Below are 19,988 nucleotides of genomic sequence, written 5' to 3' on the forward strand. Positions count from 1 at the left end.
CCAGGCTGGTCTCGAACTCCTGACCTCAGGTCATCTGCCCACCTCGGCCTCCCACAGTGCTGAAACTACAGGCATGAGCCATCGAGCCCCATCCTGTCCATTTTTTTCTACTTTTTTCTCTATAATTTTATTCAATAAACATAGATTACATTCTTATATAACATATTGACATATAATAAATGACATAAATATTAGATATATAACATATATGTTAGAAAATGACATGTATAATAGATGAACATATGTCAATGTGAAGCTATATAGTGTAAGAAAATAATTAATCCTGTAGATTCTGGACTTGAGCAGAATTTAGATGGTGTTTCCTCTTAGCAAGTTAGCTCAATTCCATGTAGCTCCATTCATTCATCTATAAAGTGGGCATACATGTAAACTGAATTTATGAATTAAGATAAATACATTGTTATGAACAGATGTATTTATATACATAAAGGAGCCAAAATAGTGTCTCACACATAGTAGGCAGTAAATATGTATTAGCTCTTTTGATGAAATTAATACTATGGTTAAAACATTTTAAAATTGCAGACAACCTAGTATTCATTGTTCTTTGAAACCACATAGTGAATCTCTGGAATTTAATTTACAATATATAATAACATCTCATAGATTTTAAGTATTGGAATATTTTTAAAAAGAAATGCCAAAAAGTTCATAGACTGATGCTCATGCAATTCATTCTCTAAACAGTCCCAAGCTCTCACTCAGTGAATTTGTTCTTCTTTTCCATTTAGTGCTAGTACCTGGCTAATATAGAATGTTTTTCCCCTTATAACCACAGCAAACAAGGGACGGGTAAAAATATGGTGGCCGTTAGAAACAGTCTCTCTGACAAGAGTGAAAAGAAGCAGCTGATAGTTGCATGGTGGGAACAGAGACAGACCAGCTGCACATTATGAAGAAACAAAACCACCACCACGACAAAACCAGGAACTGTTCATTCTGTAGAGGGACAAACAGCCTCTAGATGGAAAATATCGTTTTGTGTTTTACAGTAGAGTGAGTACATAAAGGTGATGCTTCTGCTAAATTATTAGGATTGTTATGGTTAGAATTCACTGTTTCAGAAAGCAGAAATATTTTTTCACACATTTTAAAAGTTTTTTTTTTTTTTTTTTAAACTTCAGTACTTTTGTGTGGGATGGGCTATGGAAAGAAATAATTGCGTGAAATAACTTATTCCTTAACAATTTCAGATAATTGAGTAACAATATAGAAATTCTAAATCCCAGTTTAAAAAAAGTTTTCCTCCTTTACAGTTCAGAATATTTAAAAAATATTCTACAGGCACTTACATTAAAACTAAGTCAATTAATTTAACTAACAATAGTTATTGAAGAAAATTCATTAGTGAATAGGTTGCAGCAAAAATTAACATATCTTCACATAGAACTATTCTCCAGATTTTACTTTTAAAAAAAATGCCTTTCTGCTCTCTAAAAAGACAGTACAATGTGAAAAAATGAGGAAGAAAAATCAGCAGAAATTGAACATGCAAATTATATTCATTTGATCTTTGTCCTCTAAAAATTCAGGATATAATAGAAACCAGATAACCAAAATAAGGTAGAGAATATAGATGTGTTTATCAATATTCAAAAGTCAACAAATGGTAAGAAGGGATTATACTGGCCTAAATAATGATAGAGTGATATCAACCACCTAATAACTTCCCTGAGAAAATACTGTTTCTGACATTTAATGCTCCAGTTCTTCCTGTAATCTTTGTTCCACTCTTTTATATGTCATAAAAGTCTACTCTTGTAATTCAATCATGAATCGTGTTTTTATATTGGAATAATGAGCTTCAGTCTTGATATCTTGCTAAAGTTAACTCCAAATTCTTAAACAATGTGAAATAGTTTTCTTTTAAAAACTAAAAACAAAATTCAATAGGAAGACTGAATCATAATTCTTCTTTTTTGTCGAAACTAAGACTATATTTCCTCAATTGCAAATTATCTTTGATGATAAGAATCATCACCAAACTAGTAAAAATGCTTGAAAGAAAAACATTATCATATTTAATGTATATATTGGTTGTGAAATGATATTTAACTTCACTAAAGTTAATATTATAAAAACATAAAAATTATTTCTCAAAATTTCTTCCTTAGGGATGGATAGGTAATGTGATAAAGCAAGTGTAACAAAATGTTAGATGTAGTTGTTATATGAATATGTGTTATGTTCTCTTTGCTGTATATTTGAAAAATTTCCAGATAAAATGTTGGGAAAAAATACGCTTCTTAGGACAGAGAAATTTAAAACTCCTTATTCAAATTAAGAAAAATAGCATTTATTAGGCTTTTAATTACGTTTACTGAATTATCTTTCTATGATTACTCATTTATAAATAGTTTTATAAAATTGTATCCTCATAAATCAGGTGTGAGTTAAAGTCATTTCTTGGGCAATACAGTTCACATAAGTAACTTCATTCTTACCCATTAGTCTTATTCACATTTTCTTCTTTCCTTGTACTCCAAACCTCTTGGCAAAGAATTTTCAAAACATGTAGGTCTTCCCTGTGGGGCACTTTTCAAGTTAGACCTTGTATTTTGGTCATTGTGTCTGACCTTAAACATTTTGAGGGAACATCTTTTGTACTTGATCCTTCATAACAGAAAATGACAGAGTAAGAAAGGCTACCCTTAGAAAGTGGATATGTTTTTCTTCTTTGTGTTAAAAATCAAATGGGCAAATTCCTAATTTTTATCTGTCACTAAAAAACGTATTGAAAAGTAAGTATGTTGTCTGTTGATAGCAAAAAGATTTAAAAATACATATAAGTTCAACTTTTTATAACAAACTTATTCATTCTATCACTTTTAACATATGAGGTTGGTGCAAACATAATCACAGTTTTTGCCATTATTGTTAGTGGCATTATGTGAGCTTCCATCACGGTCAAGAAAAGACTCTGACTAGAGCAGTCTTCTATTTGTTACAATGATGACTGTCAGTTGCTTTGTAAGGAAATGAACAAGCTTTTGGAAAAGTCACTAATATTTATCCATAATTTTTAAAGGCTAAATAGTAAAAAGCATATATATGAAACTTATTCTTTTCTGCTATACCTTATACGCCACAAGCACCAAATAGCTCACCAACTTTCTACAGTAACGACAATCACTTTATCCTTTCAGGAATATTTGATGGAGCATATATATGTATATGTTTATGTTTATGTATGTGAATATGACCAGTTTTGGATTATATTATGTTATTGTTAAACAAATAGTTTTTAAATTTTGCCTAATCTTGAGATATTAATTTAATTATTAATAGCTTTAATATGCAGCCTTAAGGGAAGAAATCACATATGTAAAAATACTCACTACACCTCTAAAATTAGCCTTGGTAAAAACATGGAGAAGTGAATATAACATAATGTTAAGTTCAGAAAACAATATGAATTTTATAACTTGCTATTAGCCACTATATAAAACATATAGCTACTTAGGATGATTGGAAAGAGAAACTAAAAAATTTTAATAGCCTTTGTACCTTTGTGGTGAAATTTATAAAGCTTTTTCCTCCTTTTGCAACCAAAACTATCCCAAAACATTTTAAAATATTTAAAATAAACCTTTGAATAATACAACCTAAAATAACACATAACACTCAGTTTTTTCCTTACTTTAAATGCAAAAGTTTACAGCATAATCTCCACAAAATTGTTTGTCTTTTGCAGTTATTTTATTTTTCTTGTTATAAATCCCCAAAGCCAAGCTTTAGAATCTTTTAGCATCCAAAATGTAATTAATCTGGAAATGTAGTGTAAAATATTTCCTGAAGGATATTATCTTTACGTAGACAAACCGTAGAGCTGGAGGGCATTATCCTCAGCAAACTCATGCAGGAACAGAACACCAAATACTGCACATTCTCATGTACAAGTGGGAGCTAAATGATGAGAACACATGGACATATAGAGGGGAACAACACACACTGGAGCCTACTTGAAGGTGGAGGTGCGAGGAGGGAGATAATCAGAAAAAAATAACTGTTGAGGACTAGGCGTCATACCTGGGTGGCAAAATTAATCTATATAACAAACCCCTGTGACATGAGTTTAGATTATACATATAATAAACCTGCACATGTACCGCTGAACCTAAAAAAAAAAGTTAAAAAAAGTATATGGGTGTTTGTCAGAATCACTCATTTCCTTACAGCCATTTTGTTTTACATCTAGCCAGGTAATAACAAGCTGATAAACTAGAGCAGTTCAGTGTAAAATTACAAAGCTGCCAAACCATGCATATTCTGCTGGTATCTGAGAAAATGGTATTATGAAAAGTGCTTTTATTATTTAAGCCACAATTATACCATGAAAGAAAAACATACATGCAGAATTTTCCAAAGTATTAAGTAACTACCGGGTATGTCCCACATTCTCACCTCTAAATCCAGACCCAGACTTGGGTTTTAGATCTTTGCATACATACGTTCTCTGCATTTTTTCGTAACTGTATATCCTGGCCTTGAGATATAATGTAAAGTTCTATGCCAGAACTATACTTGTGGCCACTACAAAATAAATTTTAGTATGTTTATATTTGCCTGCATAATTATTTGACACTTCATAACTGTTCATAAGGATCCATCACTCAATGAATTTCCCTTTTGAATAATTAATTATGAATAAGAATTGCAGTCATGTATTTAATTTCTCTTCATCCCAATTACATATCAGGGAAAGAAAGCAAATGTGTTCTCCATTTTAAGAAGTACTTTTTAGTGTTTGCCTTTTGCTTTGTATTCCTGCAATATGGCATCATTTGTTGCTCAGGACAGAGACTTTTAAATCATTATGAAGGCAAGGAAAGTGTTAATAGGTTTTGCTGCATGGTATATATTAGCATATTACATTTTGTTTTTTTCCTCAAATGCCAACGTGTATGTTGGAAATAGATCCTCGGTGCCACAAAGCAAAATAAGCACTGAGACAAAGGATTTTTCAGCAACACAATTTTTACTTCCTGGATTGCAGGAAGGGTACTCTCACTAGCCATCTTGCCACGAGAGGACAATGAACAAAGGAAAACAGACAAATGTATTTCTTATGCATTTGGGGTTGTCCTTATTGCTGTGTCTGACCTCCTTTGGCTAAAGCCAGATCTTACAATCTAAACTAAATCCCTATTGGCTAATAACTTAAAACTTTTCTAAACAGGTAAAAGCAATGGAGATCTGGGACATGCCTGTGAGCACATCCAGCCCAAATATCTTGGTTAAAGTACAAGGACATAGAATATACTACGTGCCTGTAAGCATGGCATGTTTAACAGCTACATAGGCTAGGGCTTAAGAAAGATTTATTAGCACACTTATGATTTGTTCTTTAACAAAAAGGGAAACTTTAAAGAGGAACTTTTTAAATTCCCATATATAAAATAAAGTAATATCATAGAATAATAATAAAAACATTAATTTTGCTTCAAAATTCATTTTGTATTGACGTTAATAACATAAGTAAATGATTAATTTGCAAAAGGTAAGCAATTAATATCAGGGCCTTGCAAAGGTTCTGATACTTTAGGAGAGAAGGTAGTAAGGTTCAGAAGCAAGTGACAATAAAAAGGTGACTAGAGGAGGAAATGGATTACTTAGGAGAACTCTGGAGAAAACGCAAATGAAGGACATGTTACAAGTTCCCGTTTTACGGCTTTTCTTGCCACAACTGAAGGCCTTGTTTATCAAATTGTCAAAAGAAAAAAGAAAGAATAGGATTTTTAAAAATCATTAATTAAAACTAGATTATATTTTATTTCTTAAAAATAAACGAGTATCCAAATCTTTCAAGACACATTAAAGAAGGTGCTTGAAGTCCGTCACACGACGAGTTGGCCTCCTCTGCATTGAGTACCTATTCTATGACAGATTTAAAATAGAAGTTAGGGATACCATAGAATAAAAAGTCTCCGATTTCTTTTTAAAAATCAATCGCTTTTAAAATCCTAAATGCTCTCACTTTTGAGATTAATAAACACTAAGAATCCATCCTGAGAACACACACAAAGGCTTCTATTACAAAAGGAAAACTGAAAACAATGCTATTACTGACACAGTCCATAGATCCCACCTCAGTGGATATTGTACTTTCGATATTTTTAATTTAAATGCATATAGTTCTAGAGACAGGAGCGTGATCAGCATTCATTCACTTCAGAGCATAATAGAAGATGTGGAAGTTTTTCCCATAAATAAACATATAACCTGTCTTGGGTACTATTTGCTTAAAATATTTTCTCTGGAAACTTACCTAGCCATTCTCAGTATGTGGTTCTTCCGCTAGCCTGTTCTTTATTACTGCTTTCCTTCTTTCTACTAAAACTTGAGCAGAAAATCGTGAAATTGTGGTCTCTGCCTCAGGTTTGAGGACATAAAACCTGAATCCACAAAAACAGCAGCCTTGCTTGAAAATAAGAGAGGATACAAAAAAAGTTTACGTTCACACTTTCCTTAGCTTAAAGGAACACACAATTTTAGAAGCGTATTGAATTTTCAGAGTACCTGAAAATATTTCCTACTCTTTGTGTTTACGGGCCCTTGCAGTAAAACGAACCTCTGCTTTAACAAATTTAAAAATAGTTAATATATGTTAATGCAAATGATCCTTCAGCAAGACCTCTATTCTTATAATGAAGGGTGAGACCACCAATAAATCATTCAAGAGAGAGCTTTACAGTACTCACATGGAGTGTGTGTCAGATCCATTTAATCCAATTAAGTTCAAAAAGTAATTCTCTTACTGATGGGCATCCAGAATTTCTATGGCAAATTTACAAATGCATTCAGAAGGCAAAGTAAGCTTTGTAATATTTGCCTTGGGGACTGCATAAACAGACTTTTTTTTTTTCTTTTAACGTATTATTTGACAGACTTAGGTTTTAGTGGTGGTACAATCACTATATCTAGAGTTATCAGTTTACTTTAACTCATTAACTCTTTATCAGCCAAAAGACAGTTCAATAATGAAATTTGTCTTAATGAAAAGCAAACCTTTTTATCGAACCACTTTTTTAAAAAATGCTATTTGTGTGTGTGTGTGTGAACAAGCAAAGTGTTCTGTATACATAATAGAAATCATTTTGTGTTAGAATTTTAAATAGAAAAAAGAAAAAAAAAAAGAAGCTAGGTTGGGCATGGTGGCTCACGCCTGCAATTCTCGCACTTTGAGAGGCCGAGGTGGGCAGATCACTTGAGTTCAAGAGCTCAAAACCAGCCTGGCCAACATCATGAAACCTCACCTCTACTAAAAGTACAAAAATTAGCCAGGCATGGTGGCAGATGCCTGTAATCTCAGATACTTGGGAGGCTGAAACAGGAGAGTCGCTTGAACCCAGGAGGCACAGGTTGCAGTGAGCCAAGATCGCGCCACTGCACTCCAGCCTGGGCGAGACTCGGTCTCAAAAAAAAAAAAAAAAAGACATTAAGACAGTAATTGTTTATTGCTCCAAAAAGTCCCACCCACCAAGATATTTCAAGGGAGAAAGAACACTTGGACCAGTTCATACAGTGAGAAGTTTGGTCATTTGAGAACCAAATCGAAAGGAATGGTCTGTAATCAAACCAGTAAAACTCAGGTAGAATATATAGACGCATAAGGATCAAAACCCCAAGAGAAATGGCAATATTTGTGCATGACATGATGAAACTTAAGAAAACAAAGATTTTTTTTTTCAGAATGTTATAGCAATATTCCAGAAAGCCCACAGATAATTCAGCCCCTTGTTACTCAAAGCATGGTTCTCAGACCAGCTGTATAGGCATCATTGGAGAGCTTGTTAGAAATGCCGGCCTAGGCTTCATTCTGGTGCATCCAAGGGATTCTTATTACTTCTAAACTTAAGAGTAATAATTTTTGTCTTTAACAGTATTTGCCACCCCCTCTGGATTTTCACAACTGTAAATAACATTGTGACATTGATGCATTGCTAGACCATCAGTTCTTGCAGCCCAAAGAGGTACACTGCTGTAGCCATGAGGCAGAATTTCTCTTTTTCAGACAGCTCTAACTTTCCCAGGGCAATAATTGATTTTAGATGACCAGGTGCCTGAAGGAAATTAACCTGGAGTTGTAAAATCAAGATGAAATTTCAGTTAATCTTTAATCAATCCGGCAAATGAATGATTCAAGGGCTTCAAAATTGGTCATCTCTAATTATATGTTTTGATACAGCAATTTGTTTTTATGGCTTTTCTTTTAATCATCAGGTGGTTTCTATACTTATTCAAAAATTATAAAATGCATTCTACTCTGTGAGTTTTTAAAAATGTCTTTAGGTGATTTATGCTGACTTAACACCTGATGAAAACAAATGCCTTTCAGTTACTTAAAAGAAAACCTCAGATTAATAATAGGCTTGCTTTCAAACTTTGCCTTCGAGCTTTGTGGCACAAGTATTTTCTTCAACTAATGTACTATAGTATTTAGCCATGGACCGTGCTAGTTCCAAACAGATCCAGGAACTATTGTTTATTAATTCACAGCGTTTTCTTCCTTAAAACCAATGAAGAGGTCATGCTGCAGCTACCCTGGTTTTTAATCCAAAAATATTATTTTTAAATGTAGGTTGATGAATCATCTATTTTCCTTCTCAGGAACCAAATACATATTTTTGTTATAATGATTTTGTTTTTATAAAAGTAATATAGCTGTTTTGTTTGGGGTATTTTATTTTTGTATTTATGATACTGTAAAACTTAAATCCTACCTAGTTATAAGTTAAATACATGAATATGTTTAAAAGGTAATTTCTAATTCATTAATTACTAATTAGTGCTTTCTCTGCCTCTTCCTGCCATGTAGGCTTTGATTATTTTACTACGATTATAAGCCTCCCCAAACATAGCCAAATCTCAAAGTGAAGAACAATCAATCAAATCTATCCTAAGAGTACTGTACTAAGGAAGTTTTGGAGTAAATGAATTTTAAAAATAAATCTGTGACCCTCTCTCAGCTTATAAATCTTTCAACATATAAAGATAAGCATGTCCCAATTACTTTACAAATAAAAGTACGTAGACTATAAATATGTATGAAGAAATAAATAAAAGCAATATGTTTCGTGCAAAGCATTCCTCTTAGCCCATAAATATGTGCTATAAAATGGAGCTGCACTTGGAAGTTACCAGAAACAAACGATTCTTCAGATACTGAACTGGTGAATGGAAGGAGGAAATTATGAGCTGGGGAGAGACACATATGCTAAACCAGAAGGAAGAAGACGTGGAAGAAAATATGCAACTATGATAGAAAACAAAAAATAATTTCACCAAAAGATGAAGGACAGGTACCGTAGGTATAGACATAAGATTGGGAGTCATTTTAACAATATAGGAGAAAATTTTGTAGAAGGTGAAATGAGGATTTTGGCACAAAAGATTTCATTTATTCATATATGCTCTAAGAGCTATGTTTGCTTCCTATTAAAAACTCTTGTCACAAAAATTTGCCATTTGGCAATTATAAAAAAAAAAATGAAAGTAATGCTAGTGTCGGAATTCTGTTTTCCATTTTTGAGATAAACCAAAGACTGACAGTATCCATAACATGATAACATTTCTCTTATTATTATTATCGTTATTTTACTTCGGCAGGGAAATTTTGTCTCTGGAGCCCATATGTGCTGCCACATCTGCACTTTGATGCATGACAATACTGGTCACTTCATGAAGATATATAGTTAGTCCATTTCAGGTGTCTCTAAAGAGAATATGAACATCTAACTTAATAATTATTCAAAAGTTATGGGCAATTGCCAATTCAAATGTGGACCATGGATTTTAACTTTAAATCTGTTCTCTATCTCCCTTCCACCCAATGTTTAATTCATCAAGTCGTTAAATTTTTTAAGCCATTATCAAAATGAACTGGATCTGCACCAGCATTTTAGAAGGGAGCAGTTCCATAGCTCATTGTCATTCCCTTGAGCTAGCCAGTCCCATGAGCCATACCTAACAACAGTGAATGCAAAGAATAAATCAGACTCTGAGATGACTTTAAAAAGCTTAGTTTTCTTATGAAAGGGAAGCTTTAACCTTGCCTGGCACATCAGGGATCTAAAGGAATACAATCTTTTATTTATTTGCATTAGCCAGGAAGGTATTGTGCCAACAGGGAACCTTATTTTCAGCAAACACAGTTTTGCAGGAGAAAAGGAAAAGGAAGAATTAAGATATCTATAAGAAGTAAATTTAACAAGATACAAAAATTCTGTTATGACTAAATAAGAGCACGTAATAAAGATACCTGTTTTCCGCATAGTGCTTTCTTTACTAAAATCCTACGCAGCCTGTTAGATGAGAGTATTTTAGAAGCACACAGCTTCCAGCCAAGCAGCTGCAACACATATCAAAGCTGTACATGAGATATGGGTTAGAGGAAGGAAGTAAAGGCTCATCTCGGTGTATTTTAGAAAACAAATTAAAACAGTAGTTTGTCTCTCTGAAGTAAACTGATTAATAGTTACACACAAACTCATCAATAATGCTAATGCCTAACAATAGGTTAATGCTGTACATTGGCCTATTTGATACAAATGAAACCACAGGAAACATTTATTTAAGTTGTGAGTTTCGTTGTGTGATTGCCTCTTTCCCAAGTTTGACCTTATAATTAAATTGTTCACACCACACATATAATTATTTTCTGCTAGTTGGTATACATTTAATATTTAGGCAATCCTTTTAGCCAATGTTAGTATATTAATTTAGTTAATAGTCACTATCTGTTACAAATACCAAGATTGAGCCTCTTTGCTCCTCTCACCTCCAACATATATGCATTATAAAGTGTTTCATACATTTCCTTTTATTTATTTATTTTTTTACCTCTCTAATGTTTTTTCTTCCATATAATCTCATATATCTCATGAATAAAATTTAGTATCATGGTTTGGGAATTTAAGTGAGGAAATTTTGTTTTCCACTGAAATTAATTTGGAGGAATTTGTCTTCATTATATACAAATCTGAACATAATCCAAAAAAGTAAAAATCTATTCCCTAGCGTTCTGTACAGTATAGACTAGATTCAAAGAATTAGTGACATTAACCAAAAACTGGTGGTAACTAGTTTAATTCTTAAACTGTGTATTTACTTTATATTTGATTGATATACCATTTGATTATCTAAAAAGCAATTTATAAATTATGTCCTCAAAATAGAACAGTATAGAAACATAAGTGGAAAAATAATTTCTACCTTTTGTTTTCCATGTAATATGTTTGAAATTTTATATTTTACATGTTTATTATCCTTTATAGAGACTTGTAGCTATAGAGCAAGCTTGTCCAACCCATGGCCTGGCAGGCCACATGTGGCCTCGGATGGCTTTGACTGTGGCTCAACACAAATTCATAAACATACTTAAAACATTGAGATTTTTTGCAATATTTTTCTAGATCATCAGCTATCGTTAATGTTAGTGTATTTTATGTATGGTCCAAGAGATTTCTTCTTCCAATGTGGCCCAGGGAAGCCAAAAGATTGGACACCCCTGCTACAGAGTGAAGTTATCATCTTGCAGTTTGATGGGAGGGGGTATAGCTGTGGCTCAAGTCCTTTCACAACACTTTGCCTTAGTTTCCCTTATGTGAATGGGGTTTATTGTTACCACCATTTTTTTGTTAAAATGTAATATGTATCCATTAGGTTTCATATTTTTGGACTCATATTTGAAGGTTACAGTTTATATTAACCCATGAGAAATCTCTGTGAGAGATCCTTCTGTAACGCATCGTGAAGCATAATTGTTTCATGGATAAATATGGGATTCTAGGAATGTCTGGGCTTTAACCATCCATTAGCATAATATCCTAGATGGCTGTCTTTTTGCTAAGCCTCAGTTTCCTCTGTGATAAAATAATTATAGGATCTATCTCACTAGGTTGTTGTAAGAAATAATTGGTCCTGCAATGAGCCCTTTGTATATTGTAAACTGTGCCATACATGTTAATCAAAACATCACTGTGGAAATTGCCATGCCATTGTGAGCTTTATTTTGTGTTCAAATAGCAAACTTGAAATTCTGCAGTCATATTAGAATCAGCAAATCTTAAAAGTATGCATTACTCGTTAGGTAGTATTTCTGAACACATGGCTTTTGGTAGTTTTACAACTACAACAAAAATTCATGTTGATTTCACCTTCCTTGTGTCACAGCACAAACCTACTTGTTTGATGGAGAATTTACTCCTGCATTTTCTTTAATCAATGCTTGCTCTGCTTCATTTTACTGAGATGGTATAAAATGGATAAAGCAGTGATGAGAGTTAAATGGAAATCAAGAGAACAAAGTTACTTTTCAAAAGAGTTCTCTGTTATTAGTAAACTTCCCTCCTCTTTCTAGTCACTGGACAAAACTGGCTTCTTATTAGACGTGTGATTGATATCTCCATTCAGATGGAGTTAAGCATTGAAAACTTAATGTATCTGACAATTTCACCTCTTCCCATAGCGTTCTTGAATTCCTGAAACAAACAAGCTCTTATGGACCCCAGGATCTTCATACATGCTGTTATTTTTGCCCCCAATAATGTTCAAATGTCCAGCTCTTCACATCTTTCGAGTTTCAGGTTAGATGTCACCTGATCCAAGAGAATGCCCCTGACTACCTAGTCTAAAATACTTCCCACCTATTTTATTATTTCCTTTCCCTTCATAGCATTCATCTCATTTTGTAAGTACATGTATCTTTGTACTTACTAATTTGTTGTTTGCCTCTTCTAGTTTATTATAAACTCCATGAGAGAGGATTATCGTGTCAGTTTTGCTCATCTTTAGGTATCTAACAGAGTGTCTAGTACACGGAAGGCACTTGATAAATATTTATTGAATAAATGAATAAATTAGCAAAAGCAATAGATGAAATATACCTTTAAGTGTCTTTCTGAAAATGCTGTTGTCCAGAGTAGCCATTTCAGAAAATTGCTCTGGGTGGTTTTCATTGCCCGCTGAATATCTTGTGGATCTCTTGCTAACATTTTAAGCTCAACATGCCTTAAGTGCAACTCATCATTACTCTCTGTACTTTCCACCAAGCCTGCTTATCTTTATGCTCTGCCTATCTCCTGTGATGACTCCATCCACCTCCTAGTCTAACAGTAATCTTAGGAATCAAATTTAGATCCTTCATCTTCTTCACTCCATACCTCCAAATAGGTTTCCTCCTCCAAAAGTCTCTTTTATTCATTCTTACTTCATATCCATTTAAAAATGAAACTGTATAAGCTCCTCATTAATCTCAATTCTTTACAGTTTTTCCATTCTTATTTACATGCAGATATATATTTGCAGATACTCCTCCTAATAGTTTATAAACATCTTAAGGGCAGGGATTCTTTTTATTATCGCAGTTCCTAACACGGCGACATATACACATGGTCAATTCTGGCTGAGTGCTTATTGACTTCTCCCAAGATTCAGTAGTTTCTGCAGTGTCTTCATAGAGCCAAGTTATACTTTATAATAATTATAATACATTTTTAACATTGCTTCTCAAGATATCTTCAAACCCCTCATCTCATAACTTAATTCTAATTTGGTAATCATTCAGACATTATCACTACAAAACCTACAAAGCTTAGTTGTTTTCTTTCTTTCAAGCAGTCTGTCCTGAGGGTATAAACAATAGTATTTATTATTTATTCTTTAGGACTCCCATGTTGTACCCTATTAAACCTTGAGAAATATTCTTCTATGTTTCTAGAAAAAAACAAATTGTTTTCCTGCTCTTCATTCCTTGGCTCTGCTCAAAAAAAAAAAAAAAAAAAAAAAAAAGAGTCAAGCATATTTCAATGAGAAAAAGGAAACCGTAGGAAGCCATATACAGACTGTACGTTTTTTCATTTCATCAGCCACGGGACCTGAACAGCAGCCTACTTCATTTGAACACTAGCAGACCTAATAAGTAGAAAGAGGCATAGGAAGCAGGCTGACCACAGATTGGGCTGTAGCACCCAGCCATTTCTCTCTGTCCTGGAAAGGCCAAAGAGAATGCATCATATACAGCCATTGTATCAAATGTTTTGGGCACCTTTTGGGGGGCATTTACGAATTTTAAAAAGGGAGGGATCAAGTACTATATAAACCATTTCCTGCCTCAATACCTGTTTCATGATGTTTCTTATGGTCATGATGACTGGCAAAATAATCTTTAGGATTGCTTGGCCGTGTCCAAAAAGTAGGCAAATAGATCTGGTACCTGTAGAAGAAGTTTTAGAAACTAAAAAATTAAAAAATGGTGCTTTGTGAAAAATAAATTATATGGATATGGAGCTAAATTTGACTCAAGAAGAAAAAAAATCTAATTTTAGTAACAGGTAGCCAATGAAAATAAAATTAAGAGCAGCCCTCACATATCTCATAGATTAACTTCCCAGAAAGTCACTAGCAGTTGTAATAAAGCATGCTAAATTAGATTGTACACATGATAGGAGAGTCACTTTCTTGTGCAAGAGCTGATGTGTGTGTATGTGTGTGTGTATGTGTATGTAAAATTATGGATGTGACACATCCATTCTATATGTATGTAACAAAATGTGTGTATATATGTATGTGTATATATATATATATATATATATAAATGCATGTGTATATATACATATTCACATGTATAAGATGTGTGCATATATATGTATACATATATAAATCTGTGTATAGATACATATATACACACACACATTTTACTATATGTATTACATTCATAATTTTAGGCCAGGCACAGTGGCTCACGCCTATAATCCCAGCACTTTAGGAGGCTGAGGCAGGTGGCTCGCCTGAGGTCAGGAGTTCGAGACTAGCCTGACAAACTTGGTGAAATCTCATCTCTACTAAAAAAACAAAAATTAGCCAGACGTGATGGTGTGCACCTGTAATCCTGGCTACTCGGGAGTCTGAGACAGGAGAATAGCTTGAACCCACAAGTCAGTGAGCCGAGATTGTGCCACTGCACTCCAGCCTAGGTGACAGAGCAAGACTTTGTCTCAAAAAATACAATAAAAGAAAAATAAAAAAATAATTTTATAAATACTATTATAAGACCTATATACAAAGAGTAAGTTTTCAAATATTTTTAACTGCAGAATAGCTTTTTTTATAACATTTTTAATGGACACAAGATATATAATAGATGAAAATGGAATTAATGTGCTATGTGTGTTTATATAATTTATAATATGTAATATATATGTATATATGTGTATATGTGTATATGTAAATATAATGTATGTAATATGTAAACATACTGTTACTGAGAGGAACTAGGAACCACGCAAACTTGGTTGTCTCCCCCATCTCCCTTGGTGACCCCTGAAGGGTTCTCCACAGATATGGGTTAAGTGCAAATACAAGCTAGTTATACTGGAATAGTGTAAAACTTTCTAAAATTCTTTTAACTTAATATAATCATGGAAATATCATTAATTTCCTGAAAGAGATTATAAATATATCTCTACTGTCAGAATACAAAAATAGATAGAAGGTCAGTTTGACAATAGATGATTTTTAAATGGAAAAATCACCCCCAGAATTATTAAATCGTTCAAGGTGAATATTTAAATGAGATGGCACTTTTGGTAATATATTATACATTTTTAAGACACAAATTATAACATGATTTGTAACAGTAAAAAACCACCTGGATTCTTTTATGTTATTTAAATTTCTATTAGATGTGATCATTTTTGAGAAACCATATTGAAATATATTATTCTAGTGAATACTCTCAATATTGCTTTTCATAATTAAGAATATTAGCATTTTTAAATATTAAATTTTTTTAGTGTAATTGAATGTGTAGAAACCATGACAGTGGTATTTAGCAATGGAGATTTACATAAGTGACCTCAGAAGACAAGGTAAACATTTCTGGAATTAGCATCTGGGAGTGAAATTTAAGAAAATAAATAAATAAGTTATTTTGTGTGTGTGCATGTGTGTAGTCATGTGTGTCTCTACTTTTTTTAAAAAAATGAATTGCTTGTGGCTTTTGCCACAACTAAATATTTACAAGGCTTCTGTTTATTCACCTTGAGAAGAATTTGAGGGTTAAGAAGACAACAGGACTATGAATGCCACTGTAGAAAGATGCTAGCTAGATATAAATGATTATAATTATCCAATATTCTGAATGTTTTCTTAATCAGCAGCTGGGATATTTCTGTTCATGGCAAAGAGTTTTAAAGACGCAATCATTTCATTTTTGTAACTATTCAAAATTTTAAGTATAGCTCTGCTTAGAGCTCAAATCACTTTAGAAATCATTCATATTTACTCCTCAGGGCAAAAATTAGTGAATGGATATGAATATCTTTGGACTGTCTACACACCAAACAGCAAAATGAAAACTTGGCAGTTGTTCAATTTATTTGATCAGTGTAGATTGTCAAAAGAAATATTCATGGTCCAAAAGGGAGCCTTTAAAATTATTTGAATTTAAATCTGCAAAGAATTATTTTATATACTAATATAATGTACATGAGTCATTTCTATCCAGTCTGTGTTATAAACAGATAATTCTGCCAGTCACTCACTCAACCTTTTGAATAGCCAATCATTAAGTCTAAAATTATTTCAATTGATGTGAATGTAGGGCACAATTATGTAGTGTTTTGGAGTGAGTTTATCCAGCCAGCTATGAATAAAAACATAGTATGTAATGGAAAAATATCTGATCCAGTTTACAAAGAAAGTGGCTATAAAGTTACTGAAATAGCTCCTGGAGTTTGACAGATCAAATTCTAAGGGAAGTGGTCAGAGGTGTGGCAGAGTACCTAATTATGAACAGGGATACCTGCTTGTTATCACTCCAACACCAGTTCACCCTAAGAAGGTGGTGATTCATTGTCAGTGGGAGAATGGTGCATAGTTATCGGAATAACTGCCCACCACTTAACAAACTCACGTTAACTCTAAGCATGTGTCTGGATTACCTGTTTTATCAGTTAATCCTCCTGCGGTAGCTTCTCTGCAGTATATCACTGAGGTGGTGTTAACATTCATCTGATAAAATCAAAGCATTTCCCCATAAATGTTGGACCACAGCAAACACATTTACGGGAAAAATAAAAAGGAAATTTACATACAAATCACCTCCATGATGTTACTAATTTGTTGTGACTTGCAGTAAAGCTCTTAATGAGATTATCCAGGATTGAGACTATTTCCATTGAGAGTTTTATTTGCCTCCTGAACATTTTTCCTTCATTGGTGGCTGTGCATTTATTACATTCCGTTACCTATATTTTACATTTTGTAATTCACTATTTGTGCAAATTTGTAAAAACATGTTCTTGCCATAAAAGGAAAAAAATTAAGAGTAACCTTGAACACGATCACACTTTTCTTACTGTAATACATATGTCTATGTGCATTTACCTCTATACCCACCTAGCAAATTGGGGAAGGTAAAAGGAGGGTCAGTGGAGGACCTTTTTAACTAATTCAGAAAATCTGCTGTCTCAAATATTTCTTCCAGTGTGGTTGTCAGTAAGAAAATAAATAGACATTGGATGTTTGGTAGTCTCATCTTTCTGCAGTCCTACTGAGGAGTGATTCACTAGAGAATAGAATAGGGCTTTAGAGAACAGAATAGTACTTCTCAGACCTTCCTGGGCATTGAAATCACCCGATGCTCTTGCTAAAATTCAGATTCTGATTTAATCAGTTCAGTGTGAGGCTTGAGTCACTGCACTTTAAAGCACATCCCACAAAGGCCACTGGTCCGCAAATCAATCACACTGTGAGCAACAAGAGTATAATGTATTAAACTACTAATAGATAAACTCGCTTTCAGTTTAAAGAATTGAATATAAAGCAAATGTGTGCTGTAACCAAACACCAAAAAGTGAGTAGTGCCTTAAAAATGTATAAGCCACTAGAAAATTTATTACATAGGAGGCTGTTTATACATTTAATGGGATTTTTGCTTTGTTAACTTAAATGAGATCTCATTAAACAAATGAAAATGCCACAAAATTAAGATATCAGCTAAGTTGGGCTCGCTGCTGTGAAATTCTGATAGTCATATTAAAGATAAATTACTTTATTAAAACTGGACATTTCTATTAAAATCAAAACAGTCCTTAAAAGCAAATGCATAAATCAAAAAGCGAACGTCCAACAGAAAACAGTAGGAGTTATGAAACAGACGTGTTCATCGCAGCCCCGTCATAGAACCAGCTTTCTTTATTTATAAACTGCAGATGATAAACACCTGGCTGGAATCTCATAAATATGTAGTTAGATCTGAATATTATAATTCATTTCTAAGCATTGTGAAATGAATTATAACTTATACCTAAGACGTTTTTTAAATTGCAGTATTATTTTCTGCTGTAGATACCAAGCATATGCTAATTCACAGTGTTTAAGGCTGTTTGTGATCTCCAGGTTTTAAGATATGTGCGGTCAATTTTAGTTGGTATTGCATTTTTAACAGTGCCCCAGTTTCACTGCAAAATAGATTTAAATGCACAGATTTCGTTGAAATGTATAGTAACATGTAACAATGTTAGTTCTTATTGAAGGCTTTTCCTGGACTTCAGATGATTGAAAGTGAGAATATAATTCCAAATCTGAGTCAACAGTTACAGAAAGTGATTAAAATGTATTTAGTGACAAGAATCAGTGATTTTATATATGTACATATATATATATATATATATGTATATAATTGCACTTTAGGTTCTGGGGTACATGTGCAAAACATGCAGGATTGTTGCATAGTTACCTACATGGCAATGTGGTTTGCTGCCTCCATTCCCCTGTCACCTCTATTGGGCATTTCTCCCCGTTATTCCTCACCAACCTCCCTACCCCCTGCTGTCCCTCCCCATTCTCCCCTCAACAGACCCCAGAGTGTGATGGTCCCCTCTCTGTGTCCATATGTTCTCACTGTTCAACATCCGCCTATGAGTGAGAACATGCGGTGTTTGTTTTTCTGTTCTTGTGTCAGTTTGCTGAAAATGATGGTTTCCAGATGCATTCATGTCCCCACAAAGGACACGAACTCATTGTTTTTTATGGCTGCATAGTAAGGAATCGGTGATGATTTTAACTTGGCAGTCTATGTGCCATCATTTTAGCCATTTAGCGTGACATGGTAAAGTAATTCAAAGGGAAGTTTTAATTAACTTCAGGAGAAAAAAGTTCGAAAGAATGTGCCAATACAAAATAGGCTCTCTTGTGAAAAAAAAATTTGTTGTTAGTCAATTCTTATATTTCAAAGAGCAATTGTGAAAATAGCTGTAGAGTTAATTCTCCCAGGCAATGGAGTGTTTCTCAGTGTCCGTGTATGAACAGGATGCAGTTCTGCTGTGTTTTGCTGAGTCAGGGATTTCTTGTGGCAGCTGTCACTGTTGATGCATCATCTTTAAAGATGTGCCTTAGAATTTTGCCACGACCCTTGGTGGCTTGTTGATTTTTCTGTGGAAATGTATGAAAGTATAATTTAGTTTGTTCAGGTTTTACATGAATTAAATATGGGGTTTGTGCTCCTTATCAAGCAAAATACGGTGGGGAAAAAAATTCCTTAAATTTTTCAGTGTTTGACTTGAAATGAAAACTCAAATTGTAACCTTGCACTGTTATTTTTGTTTCCATTGTGTGATGCCAGAGACTACAGACAACTAAGGAATCTTTCAACATAGCTTGAAATTTTTCATGTATCAATAAAAACTTATGGTTTACAAAAATCTTTAATTTTAGCTTCTCTATAATGTTCATCATAAAGTATAATCATTTTCATTTATTTTCATTAATTTAATTCAACATATTTTATTGAGCTCTACCCCACTGCTAGAAACATATTACAAAAGTACAAGGCTAATCTTGTCTCTTTTGGTTTAAAGTCATGCAATGCCTTTGCTTTCCCAAGGCATTTGCTTAAAGTTAAACCCTTTCAGTGTGCCCCACAAGCCTCCTTAGGATCTGTCTCTGCCTACTTCACATATAAC

At 33.5% G+C, this 19,988-nt stretch overlaps 1 protein-coding gene across 9 annotated transcripts in view; it reads left to right on the top strand.

The window, feature by feature from the left end:
• The window catches only part of NLGN1 (neuroligin 1), a 901,657-nt gene that overhangs the window by 681,975 nt on the left and 199,694 nt on the right, over nt 1-19,988 (top strand). The gene's annotated exons all lie outside the window — the stretch shown is intronic.

Source organism: Cebus imitator, unplaced genomic scaffold, assembly GCF_001604975.1.
Source record: "Cebus imitator isolate Cc_AM_T3 unplaced genomic scaffold, Cebus_imitator-1.0 Scaffold516, whole genome shotgun sequence".
Taxonomy (NCBI): domain Eukaryota; kingdom Metazoa; phylum Chordata; class Mammalia; order Primates; family Cebidae; genus Cebus; species Cebus imitator.